This window comes from Nyctereutes procyonoides, unplaced genomic scaffold, assembly GCF_905146905.1.
Source record: "Nyctereutes procyonoides isolate TBG_1078 unplaced genomic scaffold, NYPRO_anot_genome, whole genome shotgun sequence".
NCBI classification, from domain to species: Eukaryota; Metazoa; Chordata; class Mammalia; order Carnivora; family Canidae; genus Nyctereutes; species Nyctereutes procyonoides.
Window position 1 is genome coordinate 67650159 of NW_026575126.1, and position 19647 is coordinate 67669805.

At 43.4% G+C, this 19647-nt stretch overlaps 1 long non-coding RNA gene and 1 pseudogene across 1 annotated transcript; one reads left to right on the top strand and one right to left on the bottom strand.

The window, feature by feature from the left end:
- Positions 1-446: 446 nt before the first annotated feature.
- LOC129519575 (uncharacterized) lies at positions 447-15169 on the top strand. Its single transcript, XR_008666418.1, has 4 exons — positions 447-631; positions 944-1108; positions 13246-13343; positions 15090-15169. It is a non-coding gene; the product is annotated as an uncharacterized LOC129519575 (long non-coding RNA).
- On the bottom strand, positions 3121-3710 carry LOC129519574 (ferritin light chain-like; annotated as a pseudogene).
- Positions 15170-19647: the final 4478 nt, after the last annotated feature.

The following is a 19647-nucleotide window of genomic DNA, read 5'->3' on the forward strand; positions in this document are numbered from 1 at the left end:
GAAATGCTTGTTTCTGTGAGGTGTTCCCTCAGCCCCTCAGGGACTGAGCCTTAGGGCCAGCACAGGCCAGGCTCCATGGTGGCTTTCTGGTGACGCCTGAGAGGGGTGTCAGCTTATAACTTCGGGGTCTTCTGTGATGGTGACAAGGAAGGCGGGTCCTGACTGACAGGGTGAAACGTGCCCAGGAATCTGGTCCCTTTGGCTTGGTTTCCCCACCTCAGGGCTGCTGCCTGTGACTTGTGTGCAGAGGAGCAGGTGGGCAGGCGCTTGGCCTCCTCCGTCCTGTGGGTGGCGCCCACGAGGCAGAAGAGCCTGCCCTGGAGGACCTGGGGGGGGGGGGTGTCTGAGGATAAAAACCGGAAAAACGGCCTGAGGGACAGGGCTTGCCTTGCATTGTAAAATTATGATTCTGAATTTAAAAGGACTCCTCCATTGGGAAGCGCTTTGCTGAGAGGCAGACGGCTTTCACACAACTCAGGGCCAGGATGCAGCCCTTCCCAGGCCTTGCCTACAGCCCTCTTCGTCCACCGACGCCCCAGGCCAGCATGGGGGAAGCTTGCCGCTGGTTTCCTGCAGTGTCACTGCAAAGTCCAGTCCAAGGGGCAAAACCAGAGGGACGGAATAAGCGAAGGTGACCATGAGGGTGCCGGTCTGTACCTGGGATGCAGGGTCATTAGCAGTGGGTGGCCACAAGGTGGGGCTGTTACCCGGGTCACTGGTCCTCAGGTAGAGGGTCCCTGAGCCCTGAGTGGGTGGCCCTCCACAGAGGAGGGGTTTCCAGCTCAGAGAAGGGGAGCAGCTCCTGAAGGTTCAGCTGTGGAATGTGGTGGTGCTGAGAGGCGTGATCAGCATTTGGAGGAGGGAAGTCAGTGTACTGAGGGCCCCAGGTTCTGAGCCAGCTTCATTCAAACCATGCACTTGGTGCCCATCCCCCCACCTCCAGATTTCTAGGAAAACCAGCCTTTGAACAGTGAGGGCAGAGTGTTCCTCCGTGGAGTTCCAGCACCTTCTGTTCTCCATCCATCCATAAGTGGAAAGGTCAGGGACCTGGACTTAGGAGGCCAGAGAATGGGTCTGTTTATGGGGGTTCTCCAAGCATCACTGCAAGGTAGGTACTGTTTTATTAAACATATTTTTTTTATTATGAGAAAAGATACATAAGATTCGCCATTTTAACCATTTTTAAGTGTCCAGTTCAGTGGCATTAAGCGCATTCACATGGTTATGTGACCCCCACTCCCACCACCATCCTTCTGCAGAACTTTATTCGTCTTCCCAAACTGAAACTCTGCATCCATTAAACACAACGCCCCGTCCCCGGCACCTACCCTTATACATTCTGTCTCCTGGATTTGTCTCCTCTAAGAATTTCCTTTAAGTAGAACCATATGGTATTTGTTGTTTTGTGCTTGGCTTGCTTCCCTCAGCATCCGTCCTCTAGGTGTGCCTGTGGTGTAGCATGTGAAAGCAGTTGCTTCTTTTTTAAAGCTGAATCATACTGCATCACGTGTATATGTGTATATACCACATCTTGTCTTTTCATCCATCGATGGATGGTTTTTGGATATGGTAAATAATGCTGCATGAACACGAGGGTGCAAGTATCTGTGGGACTCCCAGTGCTCAGTTCTTCAGGGAATATGCACAGAAGTAGAGTTGCTGGATCATATGGTAATTCTGTTTTTAACTTTCTAAGGACTGCCATGCAGTTTTCCTTAGCAATTGCCTCATCTTATGCCCGGACCAGCGGTGTACACAGGTTTGTTTCTCCCCGTCCTTGTCAATGCCTATTTCCTTTCTTTCTTGTAGCAACCATTTTAATAGGTGTAGTGGGGTAACATCCATCTTATTGGGGTTTTGGTTTACATTTCCCTTGTGATTAGTGACTTTGAGCATCTTTTGATGAGTTTGCTGACCATTTATGTATCTTCTTTGGAGAAACATCTATTCAAATCTTTTGTCTGTTTCTTAATTGGGCTGTTTTGTTTTGTTTTTTGTTTTGTTTTTTAATTGTAGGAGTTCTTTATATATTGTGGTTCCTAACCTCTTACTAGGTTTATTATTTACACATACTCTCCCATTTTGTGGGCTACTCTCCCATTCTATTGACAGTGCCCCTTATGCCCCTATGACAGTGCATAAGTTTTAAATTTTGATATAGTTCGATTTTTATAGTTTTCTTTTGTTGCCCATGCTCTTTGTTGCCATATCCAAGGAATCATTGCCAAACCCAATGTCATGAAACCTTTCCCATTTTTTCTAAGACTTTTATAGTTTTATTCTTTTTTTTTCTAAAGATTTTATTTATTCATGAGAGACATAAAGAGAGAGAGGCAGAGACACAGGCAGAGGGAGAAGCAGGCTCCATACAGGGAGCCCGACGTCGGACTCGATTCCAGAACCTCAGGGTCATGCCCTGGGCTGAAGGCAGGCGCCAAACCACTGAGCCACCCAGAGATCCCCTATAGTTTTATTCTTACATTTAAATCTTTGGTCCATAAAGTAGGGGTTCTATCTCTTTCTTTGGCCTATGGATACCAGTTTTTCAAGTGCCATTTGTTTCCAAGTGCCACCCTCCACAGAATAGTCAATTTAACTATATATGAGGGGATTGATTTATTTATGGGTTCTCTGTTCTATTACATTGGTCTGTATGTCCTTTTATTTTCTAAGTATTTATTTTAGTAATCTCTACACTCAGTGTGGGTCTCGAACTTAGGACCCTGAGATTGAGTCACATGCTTTTCCAACTGAGCCAGTCATGTGTCACCTATATATGTCATTATGTCAGTACCAAGCTGTTTATTACTTGTTGTATGTTTGGAAGTGAGGAAGTGTGAGACCTCCAACACTGTTCTTTTTTCAAGATTCTTTTGGCTAGTTGGGGGTCCCTGAGATTCCATATGAATTTTAGGGTGGATTTTTCTTGTTTTGCAGAAGTGGTGTTTATTTTTTTCTTTCTTTTCTTTTCTTTTCTTTTCTTTTCTTTTCTTTTCTTTTCTTTTCTTTTTTTTTTTTTTCTGCAAAAAGCTTTATTGTCTCCATTTGGTCCACGTTTTGGGAAAGGGCTCCAGGATGGTTAAAAAGCTGCCTCATGGCTTCATGGGAAAAGGTTCAGGCACAAGCCCTGGCACTGGGGGATGCCAGAGGAGCCCCTCAAAGGCTGCTGGTCTCCAGAGGCTCCTAGTCGTGCTTGAGAGTGAGCCTTTCGAAAAGATACTCACCCAGCCCAGCCTGGGGGGTGGCCAGCCTGCGGAGGTTAGTCAGGTGGTCACCCATCTTCTTGATGAGTTTTACCTCCTCATCTAGGAAGTGGTTCTCCAGGAAGTCACAGAGATGGGGATCCGTGCAGGCAGAACCCAGGGCATGCAGATCCAGAAGGGCCTGGTTCAGGCTCTTCTCCAGAAGCAGGGCGGCTTCCATGGCATCCAGGGTCTTCCCCCACTCATCTTGGGACGGTTTCTGCACGTCCTGGAAGAGGGCGCAGCCGCCGCGCTGGTTTTGCATCTTCAAGAAACGCTCACCGCCCTCACGCTTCTCCTCAGCCAACTCGCGGAAGAAGTGGCCCACACCCTCCAGAGCCACATCATCATGGTCAAAATAGAAGCCCAGAGAGAGGTAGGTGTAGGAGGCCCGCAGTGCATGTTGACCAGGTGGTTGACGGCAGCCTCCACCTCGGTAGAATAATTCTGATGAATCCAGGAGCTCATGGTTGATCCCAGACAAGGAATTAAATTCAAACTTGGGTGTTCACTGCCGGTGGCAGAAGATGGCCAGGAAGATGGCTCCGAAGGTTGTGACTGGAAAAAAGGTTGGAGGGTGGCCGTTGGCTGGTAGAAGGGGCGTCCCTGGGTCTGTTCATCCAAACACTGTTGAAGCAAGAGACAGATCTGCAGGACCGCCGAAAGCACCGCCTGGTGTTAGATTTCTATAGGAGTTACATTGAATCTGTAAATCATTTTGGACAATAAAGACATCCTAGCAATGTTAAGTCTCCCAATCCGTGAACCCAGAATGTCCTTCCATTGATTTTTGTGTCCTCTTCAACTTCTCATTTTATAATTTTTATAGTTTTGAGTGTGTGTTTCATTTTCTTGGTTTATTCCTGTTCTATTCTTTTAGATGCTACTACAAATGGAATTATTTTCTTTTTTCTTAATATTTTGTTTATTTTTTTATGAGAGACACACAGAGAGAGAGAGAGAGAGAGAGGCAGAGACACAGGCAGAGGGAGAAGCAGGCTCCATGCAGGGAGCCCAATGCAAGACTTGATCCCAGGACTCCAGGATTGTGCCCTGAGCCAAAAAGGCAGATGCTGAAACCACTGAGCCACCCAGGCGTCCCTAGAATCATTTTCTTAATTTCATCTTTGGGTTGCTCATTCACCTATAGAAACACAACTGATTTTTGTGTGTTAACTTTGTATCCTGTAGCTTCACTGAATTCATTTTTTTAGTTCTGACAGTCTTTGTTTTTATCAGGAACAAAAGATCTTTCTTTTAAGACAGTGTTGGCATAAATTTTCCTAGGGGGAAAACCATTTTAGTTGTTGGACAAATGCAGTCAGAAGTCTGAAAAGTTAGGAGGCTTTAGTTTCTTGAAGGGGAAGAAAATAAGAACTGACTAAAGTTTCTCTGAAAAACTTTACTTAAAAAGGAGATCATGGGAGGTAAAAGATGAGAGTTGGGTCTCAAGGAAATGGTGGAGCTCAAGAAGCATGGAGGAAGACAGCTACCTTGTTGTAGAGGTGGTGGGGGTCCTTAGGAGGGGAAATGAGTATTTTAATGGACACTTGGGCCACTCCTGGTTAATGAACCAGCTAATGGTGGGGAGGTGAAGAGAATAGAGGGAAAAGCAGGGGAAACAGACTCTGGATTATGAACCTGTGAGCTGGTATGGAAATTTTGGCTCGTCAGAAGAAAAGTGAGAAAAATCAATCTACCAAAGTGAGGTTCATAAAGGACAATCAACAATAGTCCTCTACCATGAAAAGCTTTTCTTTTAGAATGTCCTTATTAGGGGCACCTGGGTGGCTCAGTGGTTGAGCATCTGCCTTTGGCTCAGGTCATGATCCTAGGGTCCTGGGATCGAGTCCCGCATTGGGTTCCCCGCAGAGAGACTGCTTGTCGCTCTGCCTATGTCTCTGCCTCTCTCTATCTCTCATGAATAAATATACAGAGAGAGGGGCGGAGACATAGGCAGAGGGAGATGCGAGATCATGCCCTGAGCCGAAGGCAGACGCTCAACCACTAAGCCACCCAGGTGCCCCTAAATAAATAAAATCTTTAAAAAAATGTCCTTATGAAATGAAATGCTAGTGATATGGGTGATTGTTATTAATTTCTCTAATGTTATCTTTGACAAACTAAAAAATTAATAACTATATACGGGTCTCCTGATTCTGGTCAGTATATTTTACTGGTCTAAAACAGAAGAGTTTGGGAAATACTAAACAAGTCATAATTATATGGGATTCTGTATAAGAGTGTAAGATGTTTCTTAATCTTTAGCTTATTTTTAACTCCAAAATTTAATGACAAGGCTAAAAAAAAAAAAAAGCATGGACCTACATCATGCATAGATAATAGATGAAAAATCTTAAAATAACACCAAATATAATTCAGGACTATTTTGATTCCTACACCTCATGAATGTGTAGTGGTACAATTTTTATGTATTTCTGGATAACATGCATTATTTTTAGTGAATTATCTAGAGTTACTGTATTCATCTTGATCATATCATAGTCTATGGTCAAATAATATGCCACTTCACTTATGTCAGGATCCTACAACAGTAAACTTCTATTTCTCCCCTCCCATCCTTTGTGCCATTGATGTCATAGTTTTTATTTCTATCTATGTTAACCTCACAACACAGTATTATTTTTACACTAGGCTATATTTTCTTTATGTATGTGTAAGTTAAATAATCTCTACACCCAGTGTGAGGCTTAGACTCATGACCCATAGATCAAGAGTTACATGCTCCATCGAATGAGCCAGCCAGGCACCCCTAGACCACAGTTTCTTAACAGGAATCATATTGTTCCTTTGTATGGGGGACTGATTTGATAAAAATGCCTAAAAGGCTCCTTAGAAAGATGGCATTGTTTTTTAGTTCTAACAGTTTTTTTGGTATGTATTTTCTTTCTTTCTTTTTTTTTTAAGACCACAGGCATGGTATGTATTTTCTTAGGTTTTTCTATTTGTAAGGTTATATTGGATAGTGTTCTATGTATGTCTGTTAGGTACAACTGGTTATAGTATTGTTCAAGTCCCCTTTTTCATTAGTGATCTTCAGTCTACTTATTCTCTGTATTATTTAGAGTATTAGAAATCTTCCACAATTACTGTAGAGCTATCTATTTCTCCCTTTAATTCTGTCAACAATTGTTGACATATATTTAGGAGCACTGATGCCTGATCCATATAATTATAATTCTTCTTTCTTCTTGGTGAATTGGCTTTTTATTGTTATATGATACCCTTCTCTGTCTCTTGAATAGTTTCTGTCTTAAAGTCTGTTTTGTCTTACATCAGTATAGCTGCCTCTCTGCTCTCCTGTCATTACCATTTGCACAGACTACCTTTGTCTATCCTTTCACTTTCAAGCCATGTGTGTCCTTATATCTAAAGTGAGTCTCTTATGGATGGCATCCAGATGGACCCTGGTTTTTTTTCCATCCTGCTAATATATGACTTTTGATTATGGAGTTTAATTTATTTATATCTTCTTTTTAAGTTTATTCATTTTAGTAATCTCTATACCCAAAATGGGGCTGCAACTCATGATCCCAAGATTAAGAGCTGCATGCTCTTCCAACTGAGCCAGCCAGATACCCCTAATTCATTTGCATTTAAACTAATTACTGATTAAAGAGGACTTAGTTTTGCCATTTTATTTGTTTTCTATGTCTTAAAGCTTTTCTCCTTTCTCATTTCCTCCGTTACTGCCTTCTTTCATGTTCGGTTGATTTTTTTGGTAGGGAAATTTTGGTTCCTTTCTCATTTGCTTTTGTGTATATTCTACAGATATTTTTTTGTGTTACCACAGGGATTACACTTAATACCTTAAAATTGTAAGAATCTCAGTTAAGTTGTTGCCAATTTAACTTCAACCATATACAAAAACGATTTTTTTAGAGCTGTGTCCTCCATTTGTTATTGATGTATCAAGTTACATCTCTATACATGGTGTATCCACAAACATAGATTTTATGCACTTGCCTCTTAAATCGTGTAGAAAATTAAAAGCGGGGTTACAAAACCAAATTGCCATAATATTTGTCCATGTATTTACCTTTGCTAGAGAACATTATTTTCTTATTTTTTTTGTAAAAATAATAAACTTTATTTATTTATTCATGACAGACAGAGAGAGAGAGGCAGAGACACAGGCAGAGGGAGAAACAGGCTCCCCGTGGGGAGCCCAATGCTGGACTCAATCCCAGGACTCTGGGCTCACGCCCTGAGCTGAAGGCAGATGCTCAATCACTGAGCCACCCAGGCTCCCCTTCTTATGGCTTTGAGCTACTCTCTAGTATCCTTTCATTACAACATGAAGGTCGGCCTTTAAGCTGTTCTCTGCAGGGTATTTCTAGTGGTAATGAATTCCGCCAGCTTTCATTTTTCTGGAAGCTTTCATTTCTTTCTCATTCTTTTTGAAGGACAGATTTGCTAGATACAGAAAACTTGATCGACAACTTTTTTTTCTCTTTCAGTACTTTAATCGTCCCACTGCCTTCCAATGTCCAAGGTTTCTACTAGGAAGTCTGCTGATAATTTTATTGAGGATCCTTGCACATGATAAGTTATCCTTTTTTTGAAACCTTAAAAGATTTTGTCTTTGGCTTTTGAGAGTTTAATTTAAAAGTGCCTCAGTATAGGTCTCTTTGGTTTATCCTGCTCAGAGTTCTTAAGCCTTCTGGATTTATAGATCCATGATCATCTTTCCTCAAACTTGAGAAGTTTTCAGCTATTATTTCTTCTCTCTCTCCTCTCCTTCTGGGACTCTCATAATTCCTATTTGGGCCCATCTGTTGGTATCCTATAAGTCTCTTAGCCTTTCTTCACTTTTCTTCATTCTTTGTCTTTATGCTCCTCTGATTCACTGATTTCAAATGACCTATCTCCGAGTTCACTGAATCTTTCTTTTGCCTGTTCAAGGTTTCCAGTGGAACCTCTAGTGGATTTTTCAGCTCCAGAATTTCTATTCATAAATCATTTTCCTGATTTCCACTGATTCTTTGTCCATTTTCCCCCTTAGATCTTTGAGGATTTTGGGAAGGAGGTTTTTTGTTTGTTTGTTTTATTTTTGTATTGTTTATTTACATTCAATTAATTAACATATAGCTTATTATTAGTTTCAGAAGTAGAGGTCAGTGATTCATCAGTCTTATAGAACACCCATTGCTCATTGTATCACATGTCCTCCTCAATGTCCATCACCCAGCTACCCCATCCCCCCACATCCCTCCCCTCCAGCAACCCTCCGTTTGTTTCCTATGATTAAGAGTCTCTTATGATTTGTCTCCCTTTCTGATTTCATCTGTTTTATTTTTCCCTGTGCTCCTCTCTTTTGTTTCTTAAATTCTGATATGAAAAAAAATCCACGAGTGAAATAATATGATAATTGTGTCTCTGATTGACTAATTTTGCTTAGCATAATACCCTCTAGTTCCACCCATGCTGTTGCAACTTGCAAGATTTCATTTTTTTTGATGGCTCAATAATATACCACATATTCTTTATCCATTCACCTGTCGATGGACATCTGGGCTCTTTCCGTGGTCTGGCTATTGTGGACATTGCTGCCATAAACATTGGAGTGCAAGTGTCCCTTCATTTCACTACGTTTGTATCTTTGGGGTAAATACCTATAGTGCAATTGCTGGGTTGTAGGGTAGCTCTAGTTTCAACTTTTTGAGGAACCTCCAAACTTTTCCAGAGTGGCTGCACCAGCTTACATTCCCACCAACAGTGTAAGAGAGTTCCACTTTGTCTTTGAGCATTTTTAAGACAATTGTTTTAAAGTCTTTGTCTCAAAAGCCTATGTTTATAAGTCTATGTTAAACCTCTGTCTTATATAAGTCTATGTTCAGGACCTATTTTCGGATATTTGTGTTTTTCCTTTGTATGATGCATATTTTATTTGTGCCTTGTAATCTTTTGTTGAAAGTTGGGCATCTGAAAAATGTCCCAGTTTTTGTAGACCATTTCTGTGCAGAGGAAGACTTTTGCTGATTGGCCTGATATAGAGGCTCTTCTCAGGCTTTTTCTGGGTGTGCATCATCCCTGGGCCTATGTATATGCCTTTCTAATTCCCTCCCCCAGTTGACAAAGCTGCTTTTAAACGTCTTAATTTTCTTGAGAGTATTACCCCGTCTTCTCGAGCCTCAGACGTTCTATTATATTCCTCCATCAGTAATCTTTTGCCCCCAGTGTCTTCAGGTAGTCCTCTTGCAGTTTTCATGGGCCATGCCTGTTGCTTCTTGTAGCTTCCTGTATTCTGAGATTTGAGCTGCACTGCTTTCGCTGCTTTCGACTGAGCTCCAGGTTATGAGACACAAAGACTAGCCCTTCAGCCTCTGATAGGCTGCTTTGCTCTCCCTGGTTTGTAAAAAAGGAGACTGGGGACCTGGCTGCCACTTCCCCCAAACCATGCTGTGCCACACCAGGGAGGGAGTACGGGGGGAGGCAAGGGCAAGTGAAAACACCTTGAAATTTCCTATCAGTGTAAATGTAGCTTTTTCTTGACTGCACATTTGCTTGCTTGCTGTAGATGTTTGATTCCTAGAGCTTCCATAAAGTTGTTTCAGCCAGTCTGTAGTTCTTTGCTGTGTCTGTGGGGAATGAGGGCCCAGAGCTTCCTAGTCCTGCATCTTGGCTGACGTCACCATCTACGCCTTTCATTTAAAGGTTATATTTTATTAAGTTATAATTTGTGAAAGTGTAAATTAAAAATCTTTTAAAAGAAAAAAATCATTTACAGAAATATATCAGTCTTAAAATCCAGTCTAAATCCAGCCCTTGACACACAAAAATGAGCTCTGAAATCCTCAAGTACTCTTAGGGCAGGTCCCATAGTGAGGGGCCTGGCACCAACCAAAATCTGTCCATCCTTACATTCTCTAGACTCAGGAAAAAAGGAATAGTTACTCATGAGATTCACTTTTATGTCAAGTACAACCATAAATTAAGCCCCAATGATTGTAACAGCAATAAAACCAAAAGAGGAAAAATTGTCAAAATTGTCTTAGAAATTATTGTTTTATTTATGGATTATTTTAACAGACTTAGTAACAACAAAAATTCTGTATTCACACTACCCATAAATAGAGTGACATGGAATCATCTAAGTTATAAGATTCATATTCAGATATTCTTCAGTTATTAATCATTTTAAGAATAGTTTTATCAAGACTCTAATTTGAACCACTATATAATCTCTGAACATATGAAATATGTTTTATATTTTTAGCAATAAAGCTAAAAGAGAAAAAACTCAGTTACTCTAGTGCAAAGATAAAACTATGTAGGTGAGGTTCTAGATCGTTAGAAGGCAATCACTTCCTCAGACTGTGGATGAAGGTGGATTCTGGTGTAGACATTTCTCTTGTAGTGGAGTATGTGTTGAGCCAACAAAGACCACAGGAGGAGAGACTGCCTGGAGGGCAGCATTCTCATTTTCCTGAATGTAGGGAAGTACGGGTGCTGGGCTTGGTCCCTGGGACCTCTTGGTTTGGGGAACATCTGAGTCCAAGGAGAGGACTGGCATCTTGGCCAGCGGTTCTGGGCAGATGAGTGTCTAAGCATCTGAGTCTGCCAGCCATCAGGAGGATGGACATGCTCAGTGGAGGGTCTCTTCTCCTGAGGGCCTGAGCCTGTGGGGGATGCCTGGAGCCCTGTACCATCACAGCTCCATGTTCCTTCTTCCTCAGGGAGCTGGTTTCTCTGCTGGGCCTCTTGGGCCTCTGCCAGATGCTTCACCCAAAATATTAGGGATATATGTTAAACTTTTAATTTTTTAAACTTTTAATTCCTTCTGAGTAACTTTTGTCTGAAGTCTGCATTCTTTTCCTAAATTACTGTGCTTCTCTCATGGGAAATGAACTGACCTTAAGAAAGTCCACTGAGGATTTCTGATGTTTCTGGAAGAATTTTGGCCTCCTGACCAGGTTTTAGCTGTTCACATATGTGTCTGACCTTTAAATTGCTTCAGAAAGATTCTCCTTTCTTTTTCCATGGAGAATGAATTCTTGATTGAATGGTAGTAGAGATACATCTCTTCATCTCTATTCAGTTTCTGCTGGACTCCTACCTCTCACTTTCTGTGACTTTTTTTTTTTAAAAAGAATCATAAGGAAAAATGGGAAATTTTTAACATCCAGATTCTATTCTTTATGTGATCATGAACTCATGTAAAGTTGATTTTTACCTCTCAGGGTGAAGGAGCCCTCTGACTCGGAGATTAGAACCCCATTCCTGGGGATCCCTGGGTGGCTCAGCGGTTTAGCACCTGCCTTCGGCCCAGGGTGCAATCCTGGAGTTCCGGGATCGAGTCCAGCGTCAGGCTTCCGGCATGGAGCCTGCTTCTCCCTCTGCCTGTGTCTCTGCCTCTCTCTCTGTCTTTCATGAATAAATAAAAAATAAAATCTAAAAAAAAAAATTTTTTAAAAAAGAACCCCATTCCTATAGAGCTGCAAGAATGTGCCAGACTACACCAACCCCACCAGGTAAACGCCACGCCTATTTTAAATATTTTCCAAAAGCTGGGAGTGGGGGAGGTGGGCAGAATGACTGAAGGTGAGTGGGATTTCGGTTATGGAAGGAGTGTGTCCCAGGGAATACAGTCAGTGTTGGCATGGTAGTGTGGGATGGTGACAGACGGCAGCTATGCTTGTGGGGAGCAAAGCATAACATGTAGACTTGTCAAATCCCTGTGTTGTACACCTGAAACTAGTGTAACATTGTGTGTCAATTGTACTACAACAAAAAAATATTTTTCAAACCCAGAAGATCCTATAACTTTCATATGTAAATCATTATTGATACATTTTTAAAGTGATCTCAAACTTTTATTTTTTAAAGCACAATGAGCAGCAGGGTGAGGGGCAGAGAGAGAGGGAGAAAGAGAATCTTAAGCAGACTCCATGTTCAGCGTGGAGCCCAACATGGGATTCAATCTCATGACCCTGAGATCATGACCTGAACCGAAACCAAGAGTTGGATGTTTAACCAACAGAGCTACCTAGGCACCCCAAACTTTTTTAATTTTTATTTTGTTATTTATTTTTTATTTTTTTCAAACTTTTTTTTAACAGAAGTTTATGAATTTTATTTTTTTCCAGTTTGAGATACAGTTGACATATGACATTGTGTTAGTTCAAGGTGTGCAATATAATGATTTGGTACATGCATCTATCACTGTTTTTCTCTGATTGGCACTGAAGGATTCTCTGGAGATTTTAAATGGGACCTGTAAGGGCACAGCTAATTTTCTTTCTCTGACACCATAGCACACATTTGGTGTTCTCTTTTCTCAAGACTTTTTAAAGTATCTGAGCCACATCAGTCAGTTTCTTCAAAACTTGCAACACACCTTCTGTGGGCTTTCTGCTTCCTGACAGAGCCGTCCCATCCAAGTTCACATCCCCACATTACATCCTCCCCGTATTGCTGGCCAAGCCCTCCTGGAGCTGAGCTGTGGGACCAGCTAGGGATACCCAGTGTCCCCTGCATCAGGACTGGCACTGGACTCCCCGCCCCACATGCCCTCTTGGCTCATCTGACACTTTATTCCATGCGCTGACCCCCTTCCTCCTCCAGTTTTCTCCGGCTTCTGAAAACAGATTTATGCTTCCCTAGAGACGATAATTCTGATTTAGGGCATTGTGAAGGGGACTTGTGAAGCCTCCCTTCATTCCTCTGTTGGCTTCTAGAGGCTGATTTGGTTGCAGTTACTTGGCGCTGGGTGTGTTTTGAGGACTCGCTTGAAGACTGAGCTTTCATCCATCAGCTGTTGGTGCAACTGTTCCACACATTGAGTTTTCTCTTTGCTTAGTTGACTTGTGAAACTCTTGACATGAAATCTCAAGTAAGGGGGGGTGGAGCTTTCTGTGTGAAGCTAAGCTGCTCAAAGGGGCTGCCTTTCCTTCAGGAAGGCTCCTTGTCTTGTTTGCACAAATCGGGCTTTTCGTGATGAAAAATCAAGTATGACCCTAATTGTCACCATCTCCCACAGCAATCTGTGTGTGCTGGTCCCCAGCTGAGGTCCTCTGCAGAAGTGTCACCTATTGGCAGCATGACCAGCATGACATAGAGCACTGCAGCCGTCAACAGGTAGGCGAGCACATACTCCCCTGGCACCTACAGTACAAAGACAGAGGCGCTCTCGCCCAACCTCCCCTGGGAGCCCCTGGGCAGGAATCTGACCCCATGACCCCCAGGGCTGGTGCACATGGTCCCTGGGGCCAGAGGGGCTTCCTGGAGTCTGGATCACCCTGGCCCTGCCTGATGGCCAGCCTATGAGCCGTGGGGGGCCAGTACATGCGGCCAGCTGTGGCCAGCACTGTCCTTTCCCTGCATCATTCTGTGTCCGGATGCCACATCCGCCCTGCAGGGCTCAGGAAACTCCCCTCATGCAGGCCCCTCCTGCATTAGGTCTGGGCAGCTTTGAATATCTAGGAGGGTTATGGGAGGGGTTCTGGAGGGTCTCATACAAGGTACTACTCTCCCCTTAAAAGCCAGTGGAATGTTCAGTGTTCACGGTTTAGGAATCTGAGGTCTAGCTGTGAGCAAGGAAACTTGATTTCAAACCCATCCTGCAAGCAGTGAAATGCTTGAGGTGAGGTAGAAGCCCTTCAGGATGTTGAGATCACAACGGGGATCCTGGGGGCCAAGGGCTCCTCCTGGGGGCAGGAGGGCTGGGGGCGCCTGGTCTGCAGGAGGCTGATCCCTGGCCAGCTCCAGGAGCAGCTCCATGTGGTGACAGGACTCTGCAGGTTCCCTGAGAATCAGCTGAGCTTCCCCAGGCCGAGATGCAAGACTGGCCATCACAGGCTGGCCCCCACACGGGATGGAGTCTGTCTCACGTCCTTCCACCTGCTGTGGGAACAGAGCAGGCGCCCTGCGATGGTATTTTTACCACCTCCTCTGCAGGTGCCATGTGGTGACTGCATCAAAGGGGACAAAAGTAGGCGGGCAGAGTCCAGTTAGAGGGTTACTGGAGCGGTCTTGGGGAGGTGCAGGTGCTTGGACAGGCCTGTCTGGCCCACCCCTCCATCCAGGCATCCCCCGCTCATAGGACACCTGGTACAGGAGAGTGGAGCCTCGGGAATGCTGGCTATGGTGGAAAGTCAGCTGCTCAGTGTGGAGAGGGCTCCAGGGTGGCAACAGACGGGTGAGTGGTGGCTGGGGAGCTTGCAAAGCCCTGTATAGAAAACGAAAGTCTCCATATCAAGAATGGCAGAGGTAGAAACTTCTAGATAATATGTGGTTGCAAAGGCTTCCCCAGGTCACTCAGGTGCCTTGGATCCGGGTTCCCAGCCTTTGTGTGGAGACAGGGAGGACTAGGGCAGATGTTCTTCAGGGTCTCTTCTCTCAGGCTGCAGCTGCAGGTTTGAGGGTGGACCCTTCCTCTATTCTACTTGGTGAACAACTTGCAAACATCTGTGTTCACTCACTCACTACCAACCAGACCAAGGGACCATGCACATCCAGAGGCCCAGAAACCTCCTTCAGGCCCTTTCTGGACATCATTGTACTCAGATGGAAGGACTCTTCTGACACACTATCACTTCTGTCAACATTTTTGAGAATCTTCTGTGTTGCTGTATCAGAGGCTCAAGAGTTAAGTAATCCACCCCCCAAAGTCACAAAGTTATGAACTGGAGTTGGATTCAAACTCAAGACTCTCCCAACCCCTCCTAATCCTGACATCTCCCAGGAGGTCACAGTGGGGTTGCATCTTTGCCCAGGGCCCCAAAAGATGGTTGGAGACTCTGGTTCTCTGGTTCTGAAAAGTGCCCATCCAGCACACCTGCCCGGCATGCTGGGCACCAGGAGCTGACTTCTGTTTTCTGGCAGAGGCTGCCCCAGGTTCTCAGGACAGCTCTTGGCTGGATGCAGAGAAGCAGCAGAGCCTAACACCCTGTGCCCAAGGATGCAGAAAGGTAAGACCTTTCACGTGTAGCATCATTACACTTGAACATTACAGCAGAACAGTATGAGCCATTATGATGAAGTGCTTACATGTCAGCATGGAACATATTTAAATGGTACAATGCCCCTGGGAGGAAGATGCTGTTTTCCCCCCATTTTACAAATGAGTAAACTGAGGCACAGGGTAGGTAACGTGTTCAGGGTCATGTTACAAAGCCAGGATTCAATTCCAGGTCATGACTCTCAGTGATGCCATCCTTCCTCTTGAGGGTATTTTGTATATCTATCTATCTATCTATCTATCTATCTATCTATCTATCTATTTCTGACCATCAGGTAAGCCAAGTGAGCTGTTGATGTGGCTGCCCCAGGGAAGGCCAATGTTGTTGGTTGAGGGGAGGATAAAGTAACAAACCAGTAAGTTTCAAAAGAGCAGATTTATGAAGTTGTTGAGAAAGTAGGCAGGGCAGGTGTGGGGACACAGGTATACTGACTGAACAGAGAAAAAGCCTTGATGTGCCAGACATTCCTAACCGGAGCACAGTCCCCTCACCGACAGAAGAGCGCAGGACAGCTTCTGTCTACACTGAGCCTACAGACCCCCTATGTATTCCAGTGACCCATGGTGGGAGGTGAATGCAAGTATGACCAGTCATGTCAAGGACATTGGCAGAATAGAAAGCACTAGGAATCCATCTCCAAACAAAAATTCAAATGGAATTCTGGGGGCATTTAAATGCTTGCAACTTTGAGCGGAAAGCTTTGCTGGTAAATTATTTTTATTTTTATTTATTTATTTTTATTTATTTATGACAGTCACACAGATAGAGAGAGAGAGGCAGAGACACAGGCAGAGGGAGAAGCAGGCTCCATGCACCGGGAGCCTGACGTGGGATTCGATCCCAGGTTTCCAGGATCGCGCCCTGGGCCAAAGGCAGGCGCTAAACCGCTGCGCCACCCAGGGATCCCTTTGCTGGTAAATTCTGATAAACTGTGGCGAATTCTAGCCTATTTCAGCATTTAATGTAATAATGGCTGCCCATCCCCTTACTTGTAGCCCTCATGGCAGCCTGGGTTGTTGGTGCATCTTGCCAAAGCTGGGGGAGGAAGTAAGATCCTCGTCCTTCAACTGTGAGATTCTGTGTTCCGACCACTGATGGCTGCTTTTGACCTAAGAAGTGCAGACACAGAGGTGGACAGCCACTGTTGCATTTCCCACTGGCTGACGTGGCTTTCAAGGGATTTAAAGGAATAGCCCCTGCCCCAGTTGTTATTTCTTCCCTCTATTTCCCATTTTGGGAACCAAATGTTTAAGGAAAAGGATATTCAGAAGCAACTGCGTGGACAGTCACTATGGTCTCAGGATGGCTTGTAGCCAAAAACTAATAAGAAGCCAGGACTTTCATTCACAAAGCTACAACAAACACATGAATTTTGCCAGCAACCCAAAGGAGCTTGATTGAGGATTCACCCCTGCTTGATCTCGAGAAAAGACTGCCGTATGACACAGATTGCAGCCTGTGAGACTCTGAGCAGAGGACCATCTTGAGTTGTGGTAGGAGTCCTGATCCATGAAAAATGTGAGTTAAGAAAAAAAAAAAAAAAGGAAAAAAACAGCCATGTATACAAGGGAATTTAAAAAGCCATGCTCATGTTCATGGAAAGACACAAGTTCAAGAAAGACCAGAGAAGACCTCAAGCTTTCACCTCAGGCTCATCAGAGATACCTTCAACAATTGAAAAAATAAACACCCTGGGGAAAGAGGATAATCTGATTTCCAGATTTACATTATAAAATTCAAATGTCCAGTTTTCAACAAAAAGTCACAAGGCATACAAAGGTATGGCCCATTGAAAGAAACAAGTAAACAGAAATCATCACTGAGGAAGCAGACAGCAGATGTACTAGACCCAAGGACTTTAAAATAATGGTCTGAAGGCTGCTGAAAGGGCTAGAGGAGGACATAGAAAAAGACAGGAAAACAGTATGTGACCAAAAATAGGAATATCAATAGAAACAGGAATTACAAAAAAGAACCAAAAGAAAATTCTGGAGGTGACAAGTGTAATAACTGAAATGAAAAATTCCCTGAGTTTTAAAAACACATTTAAGTAGGAAGAATCAATGAACTTAAAGATAGGACAGTTGAAATTGAGAAAAAAGGAAAAGTGCACAGAACCAGAGTCCTGTGGGATACCATTAACGCACTGTGGGAATCCCAGAAGAAACAGAGAGAGGGGAGGGAGGGAAGGAGGGAGGGAGGAGTCAAAAGAATATTTGAAGAAACAACGACCCAAAACTTCTCAATTTGATGAAACACATCAATCTATATGTATAAGAAGCTGGACAAACTCCAGATGGAACTAACTCAAGGAAACAGCAAGATAAAGAATCTTGAAAGCAGCAAGAGAAGTGACTTGTCATGTACAAGAGATCCTCAATAAGATGATCAGATTTCTTATCCAGCTTTGAAGGTCGGAAAGCAGAGGACTGATTTATTCAAACTGATGAAAGATACTTTCAGAATTCTATATCCAGCAAAATTGCTCTTCACAAATGAGGGTGTGTGCCACCACCAGGACTGCTTTACAAAAAGTGCTTAAGAAGTCCTTCTATTCGAAATAAAGGATGCTTGCTAGACAGTAACTCAAAGCTGCAAGCAGAAGTCAAAATCCCCAGTAAAAGTAACACATGGACTATTATAAAAGCTAGCATTATAATTTTGGTTTGTAAGTCGGCTTTTTTTATTTTCTACAGGATTTAAATACATAAAAAACTAATCTATATTACTGGGCACACAATGTATCGAGATGTAATCTGTGACATCAATAATAGGGGGAGATGGAGCTGCACGGGAGCAGGGAATTTCACGTGCTATTCAAATTGGCATAAATTAGGTTGTTGCAATATTAGGATGTTAAGTGTAATCCCTGCATAACCACCAATAAAACATCTATAGAATATATACAAAAGGAAACAAGAAGAGATTCAAAACATGTCGCTATAAAAAAATCAGATACAAAAGGCAGTTAATGGAAGAAGTAAGGGACAAAAAAAAACTGTAAGGTACATAGAAGATGAATAATAAATGGAAGAAACAAGTTCCTTCTTCTAAGTAACTAAATGTCAATATATTAAACTCTCTAATCAAAAGGCAGAGATTGAAGATGTCTAACTAGAAGTTCCAGGCCTGTGCTACCCCCTTGGAAACACTGAAAATACATACATAAAAACAACTACAGACTAAAATAACTTTATAGGCCCTCTGGAAAGCAGACAAAAATTTACAGCAAGCAGGTGAATGCCATCAAGAAAAAGCCACAGTCAAAATGGCAGGGAATTCTGTGGCAGTTTTGTTTGCCTTTGTCTCAACCCCTCCTAGCACAACAATGCGTGGTTGGGAGGAAGCAGCCCAATTCCTGGTTTCCTCCCTTGTGATGAAAGGAGGAGAGCAGAACTCATTTGCCATGTTTTGAGCTGTCTGGACTGCCCGAGGGCCTGGTTTCTGTCTTGCCTGGCTTGGAGCTGGGGAAGATGGCATGAGGGACTGCAGGTTGGCAGCAGCAAGCAACATAACATGTGCAGACCTACAGATGCCTGGGGCAAGATATTATGAGAAGCAAAATACAGTAACATGTCTAAGGTCCCGAGAAGAAGCTGGGGTGAGATTTTGGGAAATTAGGACTTCTTAAAAGCAGCCACATGTGTATGGGGAAAAGGGGCAGAGAGTGCTTGGGAAATGTATGGGCCCAGGCAGGACACGAGCCCAAAAAAGACCTGACTTAAGCCATCACTCTGGGTTGATCACAAGTCTTAGAACACACTCTGCTAATTAGTGAAGGTCTTCCTGCCATTCTGCAAAGAATGGGAAGATATGGCTGTTTTTTCAAATGATTTCAAAACAAATCTTTTGTTTGTTTTTTTTTTAAAGGTATTTATGGCTTTTTTTTTTTAAGATTTTATTTATTTCTTCATGAGAGACAGAGAGAGAGAGGCAGAGACACAGGCAGAGGGAGAAGCAGGCCCTATGCAGGGAGCCCAACGCAGGACTCTATCCCAGGATCCCGGGGTCATGCCCTGGGCTGAAGGCGGCGCTAAAAGCCACCCAGGCTGCCCAAATCTTTTGTTTTCAATTAAAGATCTCAGGGCATACAAAGAAACAGGAAAACAGGAACGTTCAAAGGAACAAAATAGGGATCCATGGGTGGCGCAGCGGTTTGGCGCCTGCCTTTGGCCCAGGGCGTGATCCTGGAGACCCGGGATCGAGTCCCACGTCAGGCTCCCGGTGCATGGAGCCTGCTTCTCCCTCTGCCTGTGTCTCTGCTTCTCTCTCTCTCTCTCTGTGGCTATCATAAATAAATAAAAAAAATTAAAAAAAGAAAACGAACAAAATATTATCTTCAGAAACCCTAGAAACCATCCCTGAAGAACCACAGGCATCAGGCTTACTAGAAAAGACTTTAAAATAACTGTTAAATATGC